The sequence below is a fragment of the Temnothorax longispinosus genome, chromosome 3 (genome assembly GCF_030848805.1).
Source record: "Temnothorax longispinosus isolate EJ_2023e chromosome 3, Tlon_JGU_v1, whole genome shotgun sequence".
Classification (NCBI taxonomy): domain Eukaryota; kingdom Metazoa; phylum Arthropoda; class Insecta; order Hymenoptera; family Formicidae; genus Temnothorax; species Temnothorax longispinosus.
In genome coordinates, this window is record NC_092360.1 from 12,177,299 (window position 1) to 12,198,022 (window position 20,724).

Sequence of the window (20,724 nt, forward strand, 5' to 3'; positions counted from 1 at the left end):
TTAGGCGAAATGAAATACATACATTCCGAAATTAAGCTCGATAAACAAGCGAGATTGACGCGAGATGTCGACGAGTGATTCTCTTCGCGAAAGTAAACTGAAGCTCGAGGGGCGGTCCTGCAGCCGATGAGGTACGAAGAATTGAAAACTTGCTCATTATCGGTCGCCCCTCCGTCCGCTTTGTTCCGCTCCGCTACAAAACTTACGGCATCTAAGTCGAAAGATTCGAGTGTATACTAGCTGTTTTCGCCTCGAGCTCCCGGGAGTTCCCGTGCATTCGAGGCGATCAGATCTGTTTGCACCTGGTTGCTTTACGGAAACTCCCAGGAAACTCGATGTGCGGAACGCTCTTGGTAATCTCAAACTTTTAACCCTTTGAGATGCCCGCTGCGGTGCACGCGCGCGCGATGTCCGGCGAATAACGTTAAACGCTCTCAACGATCTTTGGAGACCCGTCACCGCGTCACGGAAATGTAAATTGCCGATGGCGTACACACGAGTAGAAGTTCATCATCATGCTATCAGCCATCTTGAATCATAACATCGAGAGGATGATGAGGATTACACACGAACGTTCCTGCCAATTTAAGTTCACGTAAATGGTCTTCTGTTAACAAAACTAGTTTATTATCGTTAAAATGTGACATAAACTCTGCTATTTGACATGTAGAAACAAAGAATAATTAAATACAGTTGGCTAGAATAATATACTTCCCCTAGAGTCGCAAGAGAAATAACAGCCGGACCGAAACAAAGTTTCTGACGCATAAATCTGTCTCGAGTTTTCGCAAGCATAAGATACAAGAATTGTTCTCGTTATTTCCTCTCCTTCTTATCGTAATTCGATATGGTTATTATAAACATATTACAAACCGTCAAGATAATGCTTTAGTAGGTAACGATATAATCCTTCATTAATATTAACAGCTTCCAATACTTGCGATTTCCAAACGAATCAAATACCGATACTTATTTAAAAAAAAAGTTGATATTTATTTCAACGTTATCAATACCAAACCAATAATCGGATCAATTTATCAATATTGGCTAACAAAGCTCAAACGAGACAACACGTAGTTTCAAGATCTCGGATAGCTGAATATCAATTTTAGAAAAGTTTCGTTTAACTAACTGCGAGAAATAAAGATTATCTTCGTAACCGAATAACGAATAAAACATATCTTCTTTGTCTTATCGACTATGTATCGGTCTTTATTTCCAACGCTATAAACGTTCGAAATGTACGGATTAAACTACTCGATATTCGGTTTAATCTTGCAGAGTGGTTTATATTGCATCATGGGATTGCATAGGATTAAGCGGCAGAAAAATTGCGAGAAGAGACCGATGGTTCGTAGTTTGAAGTATGTTTTACGCCTCAATATTTGAGTGTTTTATCGTGCAGTTTCCGTATATGAGGCGGATCGATGCAAGAATTATGATATGGCAAACATTCATCTAGTTCTCACGACGAGCTGCAATCGCTTACCTAAAATGATTAAACCATATCTCATAGCAATCTGATTTTTAATTAACGGTAGCCGCATTAAATTTTATTTAGATCGATTTTTTTCATCCACGACGTGATAACTAAAAAAAAGACGTGATGTAAAATATATTAGAATTTTTCGTGGATTAAATGATAAAATTATTTTGAAATGTCATGCATATAAAATATAGTTAGGTATTATACAACGCATTATTAAAAGAAATAGGTCATAAAGCGAATAAATACATGCACGGGCAACGTATCCGTTTTCGCTTTTATTTATCAAAGGGTTATCAAAAATGCATAAAGATATTATCACTGTTTGCTTATATTTGAAGTTAATTTATTGTTACGTGATTGAAGAATTACAGAAAATTCTGTGAAAATGTATGAATGGTAAAGAGTCTGATTTGTATATTGTAATCCTGTACATTCTGTGTGGCTGCGTTATTGATGCTAGTTCCGAGAATGATGGTGCTTACAAGTACACAACAGAAAGCAAATGCTTTGTAGTAAAAGCAAAAGATTATTCATACGAAATGTCGGATATCCTTTCGCTTTATGCGTTCGCTTCATGCTTTCGCTTCTACCTCTACTAAGAGTGTTCCGCGTTTATTTACACAAGTCAATAACGCTTCTGTGTAGTACAAGTAAACGTTAGAAATTTAACTAGCATAGTGGAAATAAAATTATATAATAAAAATTATAATAATAATAAAATTAATGATTATCAATCATCAACAGCACAATTAAAATAAAATATTAAAAAAGCTATACACTAATAACTATAAATAACATCATGTTTGCACATATTTTTAAAAGTGCCCTATTTAGGTTGACTAATATATTAATTTATAATAACTGATGCTAAATATTTTGAATAGCATTCTACTGACTAAATAAGAAAATTATTTATTATATGAGAAAATAATTTAAAGAGACCGTTATAGAATTGGTTTATGTATTATCTATATTTATTAATATTTGTACTGTTGCTTTTCTCTCGTTGTCCGTCTCGTTACGTCCTATTATATAGATAACTGTATATGTTACTTTTCACGACAGGTGCACGGATCAAACGTCCACGACAGGCATTTTGCGAACGATACTTTACATTGTGCTCTGAATGCATCATGTTACAGGAGGCTTGTTTTATATTGACCTAGTACAGGATTATTCGCCACCTTGTTATTCGGCGTGGTCAAATTAAGCCTCGCTGAGCGGCTTGGGGTAAAACCACGAGGTGGGCGTTGCCTGCCAGTTAATTCCGCTTGCGAAGGTTTAAAGCAAACGCGACCTGCAAACCGAGTCGTCCCCGTTGATTCTCTGAGCAAGATCTAACGAGCTTAATTTATTTTATCAACGACGCCCACTGCACACCACGCTCTCCGTTCCCGTTTATACATATAAATATTTATTCTTCCGAATGCGAGTACGTTCGTTCTCGACAAGAAATCCAAGCTATACGAATATTTGTGCGTTAAAAATATTGACCATCAGGCAGGAGCAAAAAGAGGCGTGACGTTATATAGTGCAGATACGATATAATCAGTGTAACAAAAATAAACTCCAGAACGTGTTTGTTACGAACGTATAACACGTTTTTATATATAAAGTGACTCAATTAAAATATATATTAGACCTTATATTTTAACTGTTGTATCCAACTGAATTTCATATTTACTTATAGTCACTTACGTAAAAATAAAAATAGATAAAAAATATTCCATAAAAAAGTATATGTCTGCAAGATGCATACTCTAATATTCCAAAATTGTCATAAATAAAAAGGAATCCAGCAGGATTAAATTACATATCTTTCTTCTAGTTTTTAACTAGAAGAAAGCCACAAATGAATTAAATGTCAAGCATAAGTAATAATAATTACGTCTGTAAATATACATATACCGCAATTAATTACATCAGGAATATTCGCTCGTAATAAATCACGCATCGCAGCATTAAGATCGGCAAAACAATGGGGTCTGGCAGAACGCGAAATGTTTAATAATGATAAATTTCAGGCATTATTCAAAAATTAATGTGAATGCGAGATACGTAAAATGTATATAAGAATAAACTGCAATTTCTTGTACTATTTAAAACGCGAAAATAGTATCTCCGACGGCTTAGCACGGAAACAAAAATTTACTAGCAGGTGCCGTCGAGACGTAACTTCAGGCTGCTACATTTTAATAGTGATACATTATCCGGACTTTTAATATTACAAAGTGCAGCTCGGTAATTCCGCATCATCCGTCCGCCATCGCGAGGTGTGAGAGACGGCGGCTTTGCTGTGATTTATGTCACGGTTGAAGCTGCGCACGCGGCGCGATGAGCGGAAGAATTATTTTTTCGCAGCTGCCGCTCCTTCTCTCTTCCTCGTTACAACCGGACATAAATCAAGAAAACTTCCGTGCCATTTCAGCCAAAACCGAAATCCGTCTCCCGAACAATAGCGTCAGATCATCTTTTTAATAAGATTTTGAGTGGTGATGGAGTATGCCGGGATGCCGGGAGAATGCAATCGCGTTAATTATTTCATTCACACCGCGGGCACACGGAGAAAAAGAATCTTGTTGTCGCGGCAAAACTGCAATGTAATTTTGCTGTGCCAGCAAGTTCCATGATATCATCTTCTCTCACATACAAAAATGAAAAGATCTACACTTAATAACTGTAGAACTCGTAATTGTTACGCGTACATAAAATAGAAATTACAGAGTAATCTGAGAGTTGTCAGTAGAAGAAGACATTTTAGTACCACGATATTATCTTCCTGTTAGCACACACTCTCAGTGAATATATCTATACAGGACTATCGATCGCGAGAAAAGTATAGCGACCCAAAGAACTGGCAATCATCGCCTCTTTCAGAAGCAATCGTCGGACAATTGCCGACCATTCCGCGCGAAGCGGGGTTATTATACTACGATTACGATGATCTTCGGCCTTCGGCCACCGGAGAACCTGGTCGGCCGACCGGCCGGGGTATAGGGTGAAATCCGGCGAGATTGGCGCACCGCCAAAATGGCGTTCCACACGCTAGATTAAGCAGATTAACCGTGCACGTCTCCAGTGGGCATTGTAACGCCGGACAGAGAGCCCGGCCCAAATGTCGTTAGATTCTTGCTGTTTGCGGATAAATCGCGCCTTCCTAATTGTGCGATCTCTATTCCATTAAGCCGGAGGGAAAACACGAACGTCGAACATCGGATAGGATAATTGCAATGTCAGTCTGTCGGAACAGGATAATTGAGAGATGCAGAATATCCGATCTTCCAGCGAAAGGTGTAATCTGATCGAAAATATTTACCGCGATGACTCTTATAACCTCGTTTTTTTTGTACTATTTTTCTAGACTATATAAAATTGCTACGTATCGCCGGTTTTCAAAACCATGCGTGTCACAATAAAAGAGACAGATCTAACAAGTTGCGACGTAAATTGGTAAAATTTTTCGATATCACACAAACCATGATAGCTGACGTATATTATTTACAAAATGAAAGTGGTTACAGATTTATTACTTTTTTTTCTGTATGACGCAGGTGTGCCAAACTGTTTGAAACTTCATTTATTCACCATTTGGTCTGTCAGTAAGCTACATAAAAAATTTGCAACACTTTCAGGTAAAAAAATCTATAAAAAGTTGAGTCTAGCGCTGTCTCGTCGAAAGTGAATGTTAGACGAGCAGCCTGTTGCATTTTTAATACAACGAAATGTGTTTCGAGGCGTTAAATTCTCTTTTCCTCTTCCCTAAAAGGAACGGAATCTCCGTTCTGAAGCGTTTGATTGAGCAGCCTGTTGCAATCTGGCCGAGAACAATTGAATAATCTAGCAACGCGATTACATCGAAATTTCAACGATTTCAGTGAATTTCTAAGTCTATTCTTTCTACTTGTTTTTAAAATAATGTGAATATAATTAACGTATCTTTTTATCAAATATAAAAAAATTTCAGCATAAGTGAGCGAACTTAGGCTACGGTCAATGTGACGCTACAAATGCTTCGAAGCATTCCTCTTCTCTTTTCTTTCAATGAAGAAAGAAGGAGAAGAAGAACGCTCCAAAGCATTTGTAGCGTCACGTTGACCGTAGCCTTAGATGTATAAATTTTTTTCATTTACCTCTATATAAACTAAATAATTAAATTTATATATATCTTACACGTGTTCATACTTTTAAACACACATGTTAATTATAATTTTTCTTAAAACTGGAATTCTCTGTTTTTCTCTTTGTTTCTTATACACTTTCACATATTAAATACGCTAGATTTGAATATTTCTTGTTGCTTTATAGAAAAGTACTTTAGGATAGCAAATCTAATTGTATTACATCATGCTTGGAGTATCGACCGGCTATCCTGTATACCCAGGTATCCGACTACATGCTCGTTAATCGAATTCATGAATAATTTCCAGCTAGTCAAAGTCACAAACTACAGCGTAATCAGTTTCGGTAAAATGACGTATTATTGATTCAAAATAATAAAAAGAGAAAAATATAGAATAATATAATAAGATAAGTGAATAAAATAGAATTGAAATAAAGTTAATTGAATTAATTAATACATTCTCGATTTAGACTTCACTTATTGACGTTTTCACTCTTCGTGATAGTCGGTGTTATATTTTTAAAAGTGTAAAATAATAAAGACTAAATAATGGACAAGTGAATAAAGTAGAATTGAAATAAAGCCAATTTAACTGTCTGACATATTCTCGATTTAGACTCCATTTATCGACGTTGTCGCTCTTCATGGATAATCGGTATAATATTTTTGACGTTGATATATTTATGCTAGCGATCTTGTATAAGTAATTAAAAATGTCAAATATTTAATAAAATTAACTTAATTTACACTAGAATTAGTTACCGATTATATTTATTTTTCAAATTAGTGATATAAAGTGACTAAATATCTCAACTATATCTAGATATATCCCAGGTAGCAGAGTGACGTGAAATGACGTATTAATAACGTCTTAATGACGTCTCTAACGTCAATAAAACGTCATTAAGACGTCTTTAGACGTCATCCTGCTACCTGAGATGTTACAATTGAAACATGTTTGTCTGATCTCTATTACGCGTGATTAACTCAAACTTGTATCAAGATGTTTGCCGAATTTTATGCAAGACAGCTCATTTAAATGTAAAACGTGACGACGTGATAGTATTAACGTATGTACAACCGCGAGCTCGTCGCATTCGGGCGTACACATTTAAGCATACATACGTAACGATCGCGCGAACGTGAAGTTGCGACACGTTGCTATCGTGCATATTACCGAAGTGCATCTACCTACTCCAAGACGCGCACAGTTACAAGATATAATTCGGTTACCGTGTTATCGGCTCATAGAGCGCCCATTATCGTCGCTCACGTGGCACGATTTCTCCGGTTGAAAGGCTTCATTGATAATTTGATATATATTGAACGCGCGAGCCGTCTGTCGCATCTCGAATCGATGGAAATCTCGCGCGGTGTTCCGCGCGGATGAATTATGAAACGCGATCAGAATTCTCGCGTCCGATAATCCATTTCGTTAACGAGGTGGCGCGATACGCGTTCTTACCGAGTTGTAAAATTCAAGAGCGGAAATATCTCCCGCAAGGATCTCGAATTAAGTTGGAATTTTTATCACAGAAAAATATCGGGGTTCTTCTTTTTAATTTTTCCAACTGGATACTCGTTGGAACGAATTTATCATATTCGCCCGCAGTATACAAATGTATAAAATATTCAGTGACAAATTATAATTTGTAATATAATACAATATCCTGGAATACAGATGGACACGAAAAAAATGAAAATAAAATGTGATTCTTTCTCCGCTAGATAGTCTAAATGTTAAAAAAGACCGTTGAGATATATTTTCATGAAAACAACAGATTTTCCGTTTCTTTACGGAAGGAATAAATGGATGGCTGTATCTTTTCACGTGAACTAGACGGTGTCATGAATTATCGTAACATTCCAACGCTTTCCGTCAAGTTCTACAATTTTTATCCCGCCCATTTTCTTTTCCTCGCACATCTTCCAAGAGTTACTGTTCTTAAGACACTTCGTGCGCGGTACCCACGAGATTACGAAGTGCGAATACTTTAAGCTGAATCTAAAATGTGCCAAGAAATAAATAACGCAAGCGGGTCACGACGTGAGTGGAAATGACTGTATTTTAAACAGCAAAATTTAAGAATTACTCTTTATGTCAGGTATTGTTAAGAAACGTATAACTCCTTACGAGTCCGAGTTTTCTATTAATGGATAATATACATATATAGATAACAATTGAGAAATATACCAAAAAATACTATTTTATACCATTATATATGCAATATACATATATCATATTTAATACATAAATATATTAGATATAAGATATTTTATATTTAATAGTTTTACATATAAAATACTATATATATATATATATATGATATAATGTAATAATAAATAGTACGTATATAATTAAATTTTATAATATTTTGTATAATTATAATATAATATGCAATCCCCCCCTCTCTCTCTACGATCTTGAGTTTGCAATTATGTCGCAACAATAGCTTTATAAATATACGTTAACAAAAAATAAATTTCACATTGTGATGCTCGATACAATTTTTCCACGGTCTGTTTGGTATATCGTACTACCGGTATTCGTATTACTGAGAATGGCGTATAATCATTCTGAGGATGACCGCCGAATAGCAGCGATTTCAGAAACAAAGGAGCGCCTAGTGGTCTGAGTTAGGTCGTTGATCTTGCTGGTCTCTCGCTTGTTTTCCAGCATCTCGAAAACGTCTCCATTAAGTCTTTTCTTTCGAGGTGTGAGACGAAAAATTGCGAGACGAAAGAAAGAAAGCAACAATTCTCCACTGTGAGATTCACGCGCGGTAGACGACGGAATTTTGTTTTGGATTTTGCTGGAAATTATTTCCTCGCTTAAATTCTTTTTTCCTATGTATATTATAGCGCAAACAACAATAGTTTATCTTAGAATGCAACAAAACAGGGAGAGCTGTTTATTTTACTCCGTGAAATTATGCTCTTAGGTGTTAAGCTGTAGTTATAGCCAAACATTTTGAATTATGATGCTAAAAGCGACAAAAATGGAAGCAAGTACACGGGAATAATTTTCGTACGGGAAAAATCGTTTCTACAATAAATTTTTTTTTAAATAAAAAAGTAGACTAATAAAACATTTAAAAAAATTGTGCTGTTTAATAAATCATGTAAAAAAGATTGATTAAATAAATGTCACATTCTTTATTATAACGATAGAAGACAATCTAGATATAATGTTTAAAATTATTTTACGTTTCAACGTGATATATCTGCATGATATATGGATTGATAGCAGAGCTTGTACATATTTCAGAAGTCCGCGTTATCGGACTAAAGTGGATTCGTTGATGGAAAATCGTTTATACGGACTGAAAAACGTTTGTGCACCAGCTCGCGATTTCTTCACATATATGACGTCGTAATCCAAAATGACTGGCAGGAAGTGATGGTCAATTCATAAATTTTCTATTTATATATAAAATATTTTTAATAAAATTTTTTAAATCTATAATTTTTATATCGTTTTTATATGTATATGTATAATTATGCTGTTTACATGTAATAATTATTTTTATCATTAAAGGTTATTGAAATTTACACCAATTATTATGCAAATTATTATTATGTATACAATGTACATATTGTATACACATGTAACTGTTATTTTTTTGGCTTTTTTTCATCAGCTTTTCCTGTCATCTTTATAATAATTGGACTCGGGAAAATAAAAATTGTTCATCATGACACGTCGTCTCTCGCCAGACTAGCACCACAATAAACTACTGGCTCTTTATACCTCCCACTTTATGATATATCATAAAAGTCTAACGAATCTCCGAGTTGCAGTCGGAGAATATATACTAATAAAGTATACGGGAGTAACAAGTGAGAAAGAACTAGGTATAGGGTGAATCGTTAAAGATGACTGTTTTTCTTTCTTTTTTTTTTTCATTGTATGACGCATTGTTGCTTACGTTGTCAGAAGTTCTTTATAAAGCAGCTTTCTCGCGATAACGACGACGAATATCCCAAAGACGAGGAAATAAGGTAAAAGTCAAGCGAACAATCTCAAAGCTTCCTCTTATACTGTTTTCTTTCTTAAAGAAATTTATCTTAAAAGTTTGCCAAAATGTATCTATATTCTATATTCTATATCTATATCTATATCTATTATTTTCTAAAGCAGATTTTAATTAAATTCCTAAACTTTCACCAATGTGACATATTTTTCAATTGTTTCCACGTACTCTAATTGAAAATTACAGAACGTATATTGATTAAAGGTAAAAACCTAAGCGGATTAATTATCCTCAATCCTAATATCCTCGTATATTAATTAATGGAAAAACGAGACGACCGCGTTCGTTAATTAATGAATCGATTGTGCCATAACATAATTATTATCTGCGAAATTAATTGCTGTTAAACAAATGGAATACGAAGTATAATTTAATTAATAAGATTAATAATTAAAATTTACAAACAATGTGCTAGCATGTACATTCAATTTTATACTCAGAAAGATATACCTTTCCAACAATTGATTCGTTCGTATCGCAACTCGTAATATTACATGAAATTAATATTTTTAGAACATTAAAATTTTTTCCTCGGCATATTCAAACTGCAGTAATCAATTTCACAAAAATCTGTTTTTCAAAACCTTTATTATAATTTATTTGTATATCGCTCCGGACATTTTCTGCCGTCAAATGATTTATATTTATATTACAATGTGCAACATTGCAATATTATTTGCAAATTCTCTCTACTCGTCCGCAATTAATTCAAACAAAGTTAGTCAAGTTTATATACCGAGATAATATAGATATAGATTTAATCCTACAGTGATATGATTCTTCGCCAGATTGCTTCTACCTCAGCCGATGACAAACGCCCGCGACAATTTTTACATCCGGTTGCATCGAGAAATGGCACGAACGTCGTTTGTTGAGAGAGTAAACATTCCGCGAATATCGTTTCGTATCGAGCCTCCAAGTGATAGCGATAGACGTGAGGTGCGAAGTACCTTACGTCTTCCGCAGTGATGCGAGCCGCATATACCGTACGACCACGTACATAGATACACGTGCGGTCGCGGTATGCATGCACCGTGTGTGTGTGTGTGTGTGTGTGTGTGTGTGTGCGTGCGTGTGTGTTGTCTGTGTATATACAACGTACATGCGCCTAGATGGAGAGGAGAGGGCACATGCACATGCACATGCAGTCAGGGCCGCAGCTCAGTATGCCGCGAGCAAACATTTACGCTATGGTTACGATAAATCAATTTAGTTGTCTTTGATAAAATAATTTGTACATCTGGACCGTGTGTTATTGTGCGCGGAGAATCGTCGTGCATTAATTCGCAAACCAATATTTAAGCTTGGCTTTACTTGTGCAAGAAAGCATGAATTCACGTCACGAAGCTGTATAGCCGTATAACGATATCGCATGCGAAGGATACAATTAAATTTATATATGAGAGAAAAAGACATCGTTATAAATGCTAATTTAATTTTCAATCTATCCTATTTTTAAGTTCTTAAAATGTATTTGACGATGAAAATATGATTTGATTTAATAATAATTTAACGATAAAACAATTTTGTTTATTTTTAAGCGCTATATAAATTCTATAATCATATTTTCGTAAACAAGCATTTTCCTTTTATCCACGTACAGATGTTCTTATAAAGAAATTATTGATTTGTTTATTTATTCTATATATTTATCTATTATTGTTTTTATTTAATTCAAATTATATTAAGGAATCTTTACTCTCATGTGACGAAATATGCAGTTTCCAGTTAACCATGGTTGTGAACTTCTCTATTCTCTGTTATACGTTATCTTTTACCTGCATCCTGCATGTGCGTGTCTCTCCATTGATTTTTTTATACAACAATGAAAAACACATTTGCTATTATATGTTAAATATAAAATTGTATAATATAAAGTCACGTTGCGTGATAAAAATACTAGAATATAGAATATATCTTAATTCGATCTGTAACATAAATGGAGCTCAAAGCGGCCCTGCATAGGTATACTGTGCATGCGATAGGAGTGGGTTTCAATGTTCTTCTGACCGCTGCAGCAAGCCGTATTGTTTTCTCTATAGAATAGGGCTTCGGCGCGGCCATTGTTAGGTCCCCATCGCGTGGAGCACTTGATCTTTCGCTTTGTCTTTTCTTCTAGTGCACGGGACAGACTGGAAAGCCAACCCTGATACACGAGCTTCTTATTACGCAATCCTATCGTTGGTTCGGCGACCGCGTTTTTATCAACGTTCTATGAACTGCTATCAGATCTACAAAAGATTCTCAGAAGCTACATTTTTTTCGACTTTATGTGACAATATAAAAGACATAAAGTGCACAGGGAATGTTTTCTGCCGTAAGTTTCTGGTATTACTTCGTGCTTTTGCCAAGACGTTATTTCAGCCTTATTTATCGCGCATGTCACGTCACGACCTGTATCTCTATTTGTTAAGAAAAAGAAAAGATCTAAAAATTTCACGAGCTATTTCTATAAATTTCTATCGCAACGAGAATTTGTCTTATCCTTTTTAGTCTTTGGAAAATTCCCCCTTTAGAGACGCAACGGCATTTCCGCGATAACCAATTCAAATATCACGAATCCTGAGTTTATCAATCACAAATGTCGAATTTGGCATGCGAAACACGGGGAGGAAGCCCGAAGCGGAAGAATCGTGCTTTTCTGTTGGTCGTATATATAACAGCGCGATTCTTAGTTTTCGCCTCTCGGTCCCGATCTTTTTCGTTTCTCGCTCACGGGAAAGCTCTCGATCTTAACGACTCCGTAAATTTTCGGCGTGTGTACGGGCTCGGGAACTCCGTGCGTCGCTCGTACAAAGGCGCCATTCCAAAGCTGGATGGAATTACGTGCATAGAATTACGAAGGCGGAAAAGGGGACCGGCGCGCGTAGCGACGCGGCGCGTCGTGGCGTTTCGATCGAAGGGCCAGGGATGCCGTGACTGAAGGGAATCCTCCTAGCTCGCGTGTTCGCCAGGAATGTCTGACTCGCTAGCTTATTATCATTTATATCAAACTTCGCGATAGAGCACGCAACCTGTTCGCTGAAGTCTTATCAGACCTTCGAACTTTTTCTGCAGACAATCGCAAAAAAAAACTTACGCCTACATTCTCCCTTACAGTAATGAATGAACGTAATTTAAATACATTATCATTATCTCTGAATTATTGAACTATATTTGCTATTAATATTATAATACTATATATTTCGCGTTATTACTCGAAATCCTGAGAATAGTATCGATTTAGTTTGGATACTACGTTAAAAATGTTTTAATCGAAGTTCTTTTTACTTGGACGAATGCGTCTGAAACCCACCTAAAAACTGTGTCAACAGTTTAAAACTCAAAGAAAAAGTACTTATATAAAGTGCCAATGGTCAGTACCATGATTTCTTCTCCTTATTCTCTTATTCTTCAACATTCGATTCCCACAAAAACTTCAAAATTACCGATAATATCTCATCTAACTTTCACGTATATCGCATATCAGTGCCAAGAATCGTAAAAGTCTGAAAAATTGATACGCGAAACAGCGTAAAATGACATTCTCGTTAACATGTTTAAATCCGCTTGTCATGTTAGTGAGCTCGGTATAAGCATGGCGTAATCTTGGAACGTTAAAACACGTGTGTTGCGCCCTATTAAAGGTATTTGGGGGTAACATCCGTTCGCGTGTACCCAGCCAACCAGCCAGCCGGTGTTCCCAGCTTCCCGGAGACGTTTTCCCTCCTCCCCACCGCCCCCGTGTAACGACGTAACTTCGCGGCAAGGCCCCGCGCACGTGCTTAACGAGCGTTGAACTTTCGTGCCGCTCGTTTCGGATGTTACTGCAGGGATAATTTAGCGGATAACTTGGTGAGCATGCATAGCCCGACGACGTAATTGCACTGTAACGTTTTTTCGCCGTATTTTTTCTCGTCCCAACGGCCGTCGCTTCGCGACGGATATATTGTTAAAACAACGACTGATTAAACGAATTATTTCCGTTCGACGATTACTTCATGAATTTTCTCCTAGATTAAATAACGGTAAATAAATAATCACTTGCGAATGTATGTATGTGTGTTGTGTGTGTTGTCAATGGCTCTCTCTCATTTTGATAATAATATAATACAATATTGTGGCCTAAATTATTATCTTGGAATTATAATTATAAATTAAAATTTAGACACTTAATTTATTTATAAATGATTTATATTAATAATATTAATAATATCAATATCACAAAGAATTAATTATTATGCCTTTCGACATAAATTAATTTTAATTTACAAATTATTTATATATTTATAATATCAATTATTTATTTATAAATGACTATTTTAATCCTCAGAGATAGAAGCAAATGGTAAAATTTTATTTTTCACTTCTTGTCAAATGTGATTTGCATTTTAATAAAATTTAAAACTTATAATTATAGTGCGCGTGTGTTAATCAAACTTTCAACATATTTAATCGACAAATAAGAAATTGTGAAAAAATACAAGCAAATTTTCGCTTTAAAAAATGTCAACTCCGAATTACTCACGAAATATATCTGAGGGGTTAACCCACTTTAAAATCGGCCTATATACTTTCTCAGACATACACTTTCGAGTAGTACAACTCGAACATTGTTCAGGAATAAAAGAGTATCTTTTCGTATTCTACAACGAGTGCAGCCGTGCCGCTCAGTCTTCCTGACGTAGCCGTAAAGCGTATCGGACGCGAATGAATAGCTCAGTAGTTCCAGAAGGAGACAAATATTGTTTGGAAAGAAAGCGAACGCGCGTTTAGACGAACGAGCTGCATTACAACCCGCGCGTAATGGAGTGCGTGCTTCGTTAAAAGTTACTCCCGTTCCTTCCACGACTCGAAGCTATACACCCTGTGTACTTCGTTAACCTCATTCAATAAGAATAGCGAGCTCATTCTATGTCTGGCTATCCTTCTCGAGGAAAATAATGAACTGCCGGCAACTTGCAAATATTCTTCGCTCTTACGCGATAAATGACAAGAATAAGGGAAAATCTGTTTAAACCGCGCTGCGCGACAACGTTTCTGTTATCAATAAAATCGTGAAATTTTTATGAATATCCAATATGTCACATTTCACGATACTTAGATACAAGCGATGAGTATTTTCAGGAAGAAAGATTGTCAAAATTACTTTGCACGAAGCTATCAGCGAAAAATATCATGTCGCATTAAAGCTATTATAAAGTTGTCTTCTTCAACTTTTCCGGAATGTAATTCCTCTTACTATCTAATACCATTACAGAACTTTGCGGATTAAGCTGTTAAGTGATTTTTATGCGACACATTAGAAAAAGGGACTTTACATAATAATACTGGTTATAATTTGTTATTAAAATATTTGTTCTATAGATTTTAGTATAATATAAACGTATGACCGCTAACTTGCGCAAACAGAATAATCTTAGATAACTATTCTCAAACTTCTTGATTGCAGAGTGCTTTTTCAACAGCAAAATTATAATAATCCTTCGAACAACCGAAATATAAGTTACATTTAGATTTCTCTTGAACTTGAATGCGTTTAAAATTTTCCTAAGATTCGTTCCACATTTATTGTTAAATTGTTGCGCCAGCAATAATTTTCTATTTAAAATCTTAAATGTCCAATAAATGTCCAATGTAATATAATCTTATTATAATAATGTCAAAAAGTTCACAATGTCACGTCACGTCGAATACGTTGTGAAGCGTTTCATTATGGCAACTTTAACGAAAGAGAAAATATATAAAGTAAACATTTAAGTTGCTATAATGGTTAACAAGTTAAACAGTTGCTACAATGGAACGCTAATTTATATTTATAATTTTATAAATCTTATTACGTATATTATATGTGATAATACATATAATATATATATATTATTAGTTTCAAAAATATTATGTTCCCCAATAGTTTAATGTAATAAATATTAAAAACTCTACAAAAAGTGTAATTTTTATTAAGTTATTTTGTATTCAAGTATATAAAAAGCCTACACTGCATATTGTTAAAACGAAAATTAACTCGCGAGAGTTTGAAAATATAAAAAAATAAATCTCTTTCTTTTTGTACATTATTACCTATTTTATTGCAAATATAATTCGAGAATAAAAAGTATAGCATAAAAAATACTTGCAAGTGTCAGATAAAATGCTATGTAAAGTGCAATTAAGATTAGTTTTTTAATTTGATTCTTTCGGCAATTAAATATATCTTAAAACTTTGGTGATAAATAATATCTACGTCTGTTATTACATCGGCGAGCGTCGGAACTTTGTGAAGCACATTTTAGGGACCGTAAGCGATATGTCACTCGAAGAAAATAGCACTTTCCAAAATTACAATGACTACTTGTTGTGAAAAACAGTCTATTTTACGACGAGATCAATTACGTCCTGCTCCCCTTAAAGCAGTCGATGCTAGTTCATATTTATAACACGTTCGTTATGTGTTATCTCGAAATGTAATACGATGCTCGACTACGAATTATCTCGTACGCGATACATAACTCGAATTATTTTAATGGATTATTTTACGTGGTTAGCACACGGTATAAAGAGAATAAAATTCAAATGTTATATCAAGTTTCTTTTCCTAAAAAATAATTAAACAATTTTTTTAAAATGTGTGTGCGAAAGTATGTGTTTAACGGCGAACATATTAAGCCGATTTTCGTAATTACGTAAAGTACTATCTTCCTCCAAAAGGTTATGATCTTTCCAGTTATCTTAAAATACGTTGATCTAGATTCTAGATTCAAGAGTGTATCACGGTACGATGATTTATTCGTTCAGAAATATAATTTAAAAAAATAAAAATTTATATGGGGAACGATCGATCACTTCTTTGTTTTTAATACCACGCTTACGATACTGCGCAACGAGCTACGTTCGGTCAATATTTACGAAAGGACAAAAGCTGCAGCTCGCTGCACTTACCGAAGTTCGAGCCGGAGCTATCGATCCTCGCTGCTCATGGCATACTTTGCTTTCGTTACATTGGTAATACTCACAATATTAGGATATTATGCAAAACGCCTATTTTTGAAAATTTATCAATATTAAATTCGCTTTTTTTTATTTATATATATTCTAACAATAAGTTAATCGGAGAAAATTAAGAAAACATTAAAAAGAAAAATTATATTCGATTAATCAAGCATAACTATCGATGTTGATCGAAAAGATTGAAACATTGCATGGTAAAAAAAAAGATATCTAAATTGAAAGCTAGTAAATTGCTGCAAAAAACTTACTGTCTTTTAAATTATATTCTGTTCTAAAAAAGCTTAAAGTTTTTTTTAAAAAAAAGATTAAAAAATTTCTTTCTAAATGAAAGAAACACATTAAGACTAATAATCAGTTAATCAATAAATTCTGAATTATAAATTCTAAAAGGCAGTGTAACTTTGTTCTCGACAATCGCCTTGCATTAATTTAACGCAACTTAAATCGTAACGAAATGCAAGCCATTTGAAATGTGGTGACTCAGCGGTGCGTGTAACACGTGAGGTACGCGGTATATGCAGCAACAGCGTGAGTGTACGGACGGTAAGGACGGTCCGGGATAAGTACGACGAAATGAAATGAGTATGAAAACGGGACGGGATGACCGTAGCCGGCGCGCGAAAGCGGACCAATTTTGCTTAGACGATCCGATACATCGCTGTGTTTACCGGCTTCGCGAGAGTGTCTTCCTACAGGGAGTGGTAAAGCGCGACGATCCACCCAGCAATTATTGCCAACAGCTGCCCAGAGTCTAACAGCTCACGTAAGAAACACACACATGCATATACAGAAACGCATATACATGAACACACACGGGCGACGATAATCGTTTTGTCGATACTGCCGACTACTCGAAAGACTATTCTGGTCACGCGATTTCGCGGGGTTCTCGCTTACTCATATCAGGAGCGAAGAATTTCGGGCGTTTTTCCGCTCGTCTTTTCCAGATGAGACCCACAACTCTCAAGAAAGAACGCGGAACAATTCTAATTATCGATTATGTTTGTGGAATATTTCCAAAAGTGTTAATTCATCCACGCTTCGTAATTGCTTTGATCTAGAAATATTGCTGTCTACAATATTTTACAATTATTTTATTGCGATTTTCTAGTCACATTTTCAGATTATTTAGGGATACTTTTCGGTGAATTTTCAAAAATTCAGACTTTTGTCGCTCTGTGCCGTTACGTAATCCCGATCCGATTGATCGTACACGAAATACAAAAGAATATTTGAAATTGTTTGTCACGAGCGCGTTCTCTTTCTCTCTCTTTCTATCCCTCCTCTCCCTCCTCCTCACCCCCCTTTCCTCTCGTAAAGCATGGCTCGTCAAAATAACTTTCTCGGCAAATTTAGGCAGCTGCTTCGACAACGTTTACGTCGTAATTCAAACTTGCAACGAAAGATTATTTCAACGTTACATCCATTCGTTTAGAGAAAGCTCATTTTGATTTATAAAACAAGATATTTTCTTTAGACACAAAAACGCGTTTTGTAAAAGCTTAATCTATTTAATGTAAGTATATAATAGATACATATGTATATAAGAAACATACGATTTTTATTTTTAATAAATTTTAATGTAGGTTTCTTTGAAATAGCAGTTGTCTTTTTTATTTATATTAAGCCACACGATGTCTTAACAGTTACCGAAGAAATTTAATTATTTAGCTTTGACGGTGAGTTAAACTCGACGTGCCCGTTACCGGGGTGTTCTCAAAGGATGACTTAACTCGTTTTCTTCGTTAATCGATTGTCTTTTACTGCCATTATCTCGTGAAATATATTTAAGTATACAATTCTTTGTATTCTTATGATGCATTCAGTGTTAAGTACAAGCGTTTTCCTTTTTACGTTAGCATTAAACACCACGTGTTAAATAAACATAAAATTTAGAATCTGCTGAAAAAGAAAGGGAGCGGCGGAATACATAAAGATTCATTTTTATAGATATCGATAAGATATCGTAACTTTAGAAGGCAACTTATCAAAGTTTTTTTTCGCTCGAGTAACTTTGCAAAATCAATCAAATTTGCGCTGCATTCGACGTGTTTACCAACGAAGTTTGTTATTCTGGTAATGATGCGGCGACCGCGCAAAATATATCGCTCGAGGGAGGGCACGATCCGGTTTTTCGCGAAAGAGTAAAACTTCATTCACGTTCATCGATGCGTTCACCGATGCTCGTGAGAAAAAAAGGCGACCCGGTCACACGGCAACCTTCACTCGATTGCCGGCGAAAGGGTTACGGCGATGAAAGCAAAAAGGAGTACGGGGCACGTGGGTATATGGCCATTGTGTCGGCCATAATGCAAGAGGGACAAACGCAATTTGTCGCGTCACAGCGGATAGTCAATCGATTAGACACGAGATACGCCACAACAGGTGCATGTGCGAGCACATGCACGACGACTGCCGGATTACGCGTGTAGGGATTCCCATAATTCCACGCGAATGCGACGAGTAGCCGCTCCAATTATGCAGATCGTGCCGTCGCGCGTGTACAATGATACAATTAATTTTAGAATTTATTTGTGTGCGTTCACGCAACGTTATTCGTTAATGGTGAACGCGGTAGCGGGTTCATCTCTGATCGCAGTTTGGGTAAACGCATGGAAATATTGTTACGGTTTATGTGGTCGGAATAGCCCGCCGATTTTACACACTCCAATTACACAATCTGCGAACGTAAGAATTATATAACAATTAATTGCAATAGATGTTGAAAATTTTCTGATTCTGATACACGTTAGATCCATATACGTGTAATATCTCGCCGACCGTTCCTATTTGCTATATTCCTTATTTATTATTGACTCGAGGGGAAAAACGTTATTGCGAAGTCTTCCCCTGCGTGAAATATTTCCCGAACTATTAGAAATTTTTGTGTACACCGCAAGGTATTTCAGGATCGTGACGTCCGGGATATAAGTTCGCGTGGTGTCAGGGACGGCATCGCGGGTGGTGAAACGAGAGCACGCGGTTCACTGCCTCTGCCTTGATTATAAAATCGATATAGCGCACGGCAACATGTACGAGTCGCGCTCTGCATACTGTTCTTCGTTGACTTATGACACACCGTTCGGCACGCGCCAACATACGTCCTTTTGATTGCTCTTTGATACTGACATCGCGAGTTAACTTTTTTCCAATTAAATTGTACTCTCCGCGGGTCACAACCCTCGGCGTACTTCCGCCAAAATGATATTTGTTCGCCGGTGTCGACAAAATTGAAGTGTACGCTTGCGTAAATAGAGGTTGAAGCGAAAACTGATGAAACAGACGTGAACAACGAAAGATAGGAATGGAAACGAAACGTAATGGAAAATCGCGTGACCGTTGAGAAACTTGTTTTTTTTTCTTTTTTACAGATAGTGTTGACAAAATATTGAAATCAGCATGTTATCTTAACTGCTTAAAAAATTTTAATAAACTTGGAAAAAAGAAACACATATTTAAAAGAAAGAAATAATACAACTGCCGAGATTCTAAAAATCATTTTTCCATTGAGAATAAATTAGGATTTTATTAAAATCACGAGTAAAATATTATTTATGAGCAGCTTATGATGCTCGGCATAAACAGAATTTTTCTATACGTTTCTTGATAAATATTATTAAGGAAAATATCATTTTCTAGAGATAAGCAACTTTTGCTGCAGGCACTTACAGTCTCTTTTATGTCAAATATTTAATTATGGATATTTCAAGCAACTTTCGTAATTTTTTATCTTGTTTCATACCGGATTCATGATCGTATTTGATTTTTAAGTAGTATTACGTTGGCTGCTCGGTCCTTATAGAACCTGAACGCCGCGCCGGAGAAATTGTAGATTCGCGCTTCGAATAGTTTAAATGGCTTATTCTAACAAATAAAAAAAATTTTTTCTTTAAATGTACAACATTTTTAAAATTTGAAATGTTATTATTTATAATAATTTATATGTATATAGCACAAATATTAGTACAAAACGTATGAATTTGAAATGATATATGTATATATTTTTTAATTCTTTGCAAAATATAACATCGAAATAATATTATTTCACATATATTAAAAAATATTAAAACGTTACAAGTTATGATTGCAATAATTAA

At 35.4% G+C, this 20,724-nt stretch overlaps 1 protein-coding gene across 2 annotated transcripts in view; it reads left to right on the forward strand.

The window, feature by feature from the left end:
• Window positions 1-20,724, forward strand: part of LOC139810442 (pikachurin) — a 99,953-nt gene that overhangs the window by 35,817 nt on the left and 43,412 nt on the right. The window lies entirely within an intron of this gene.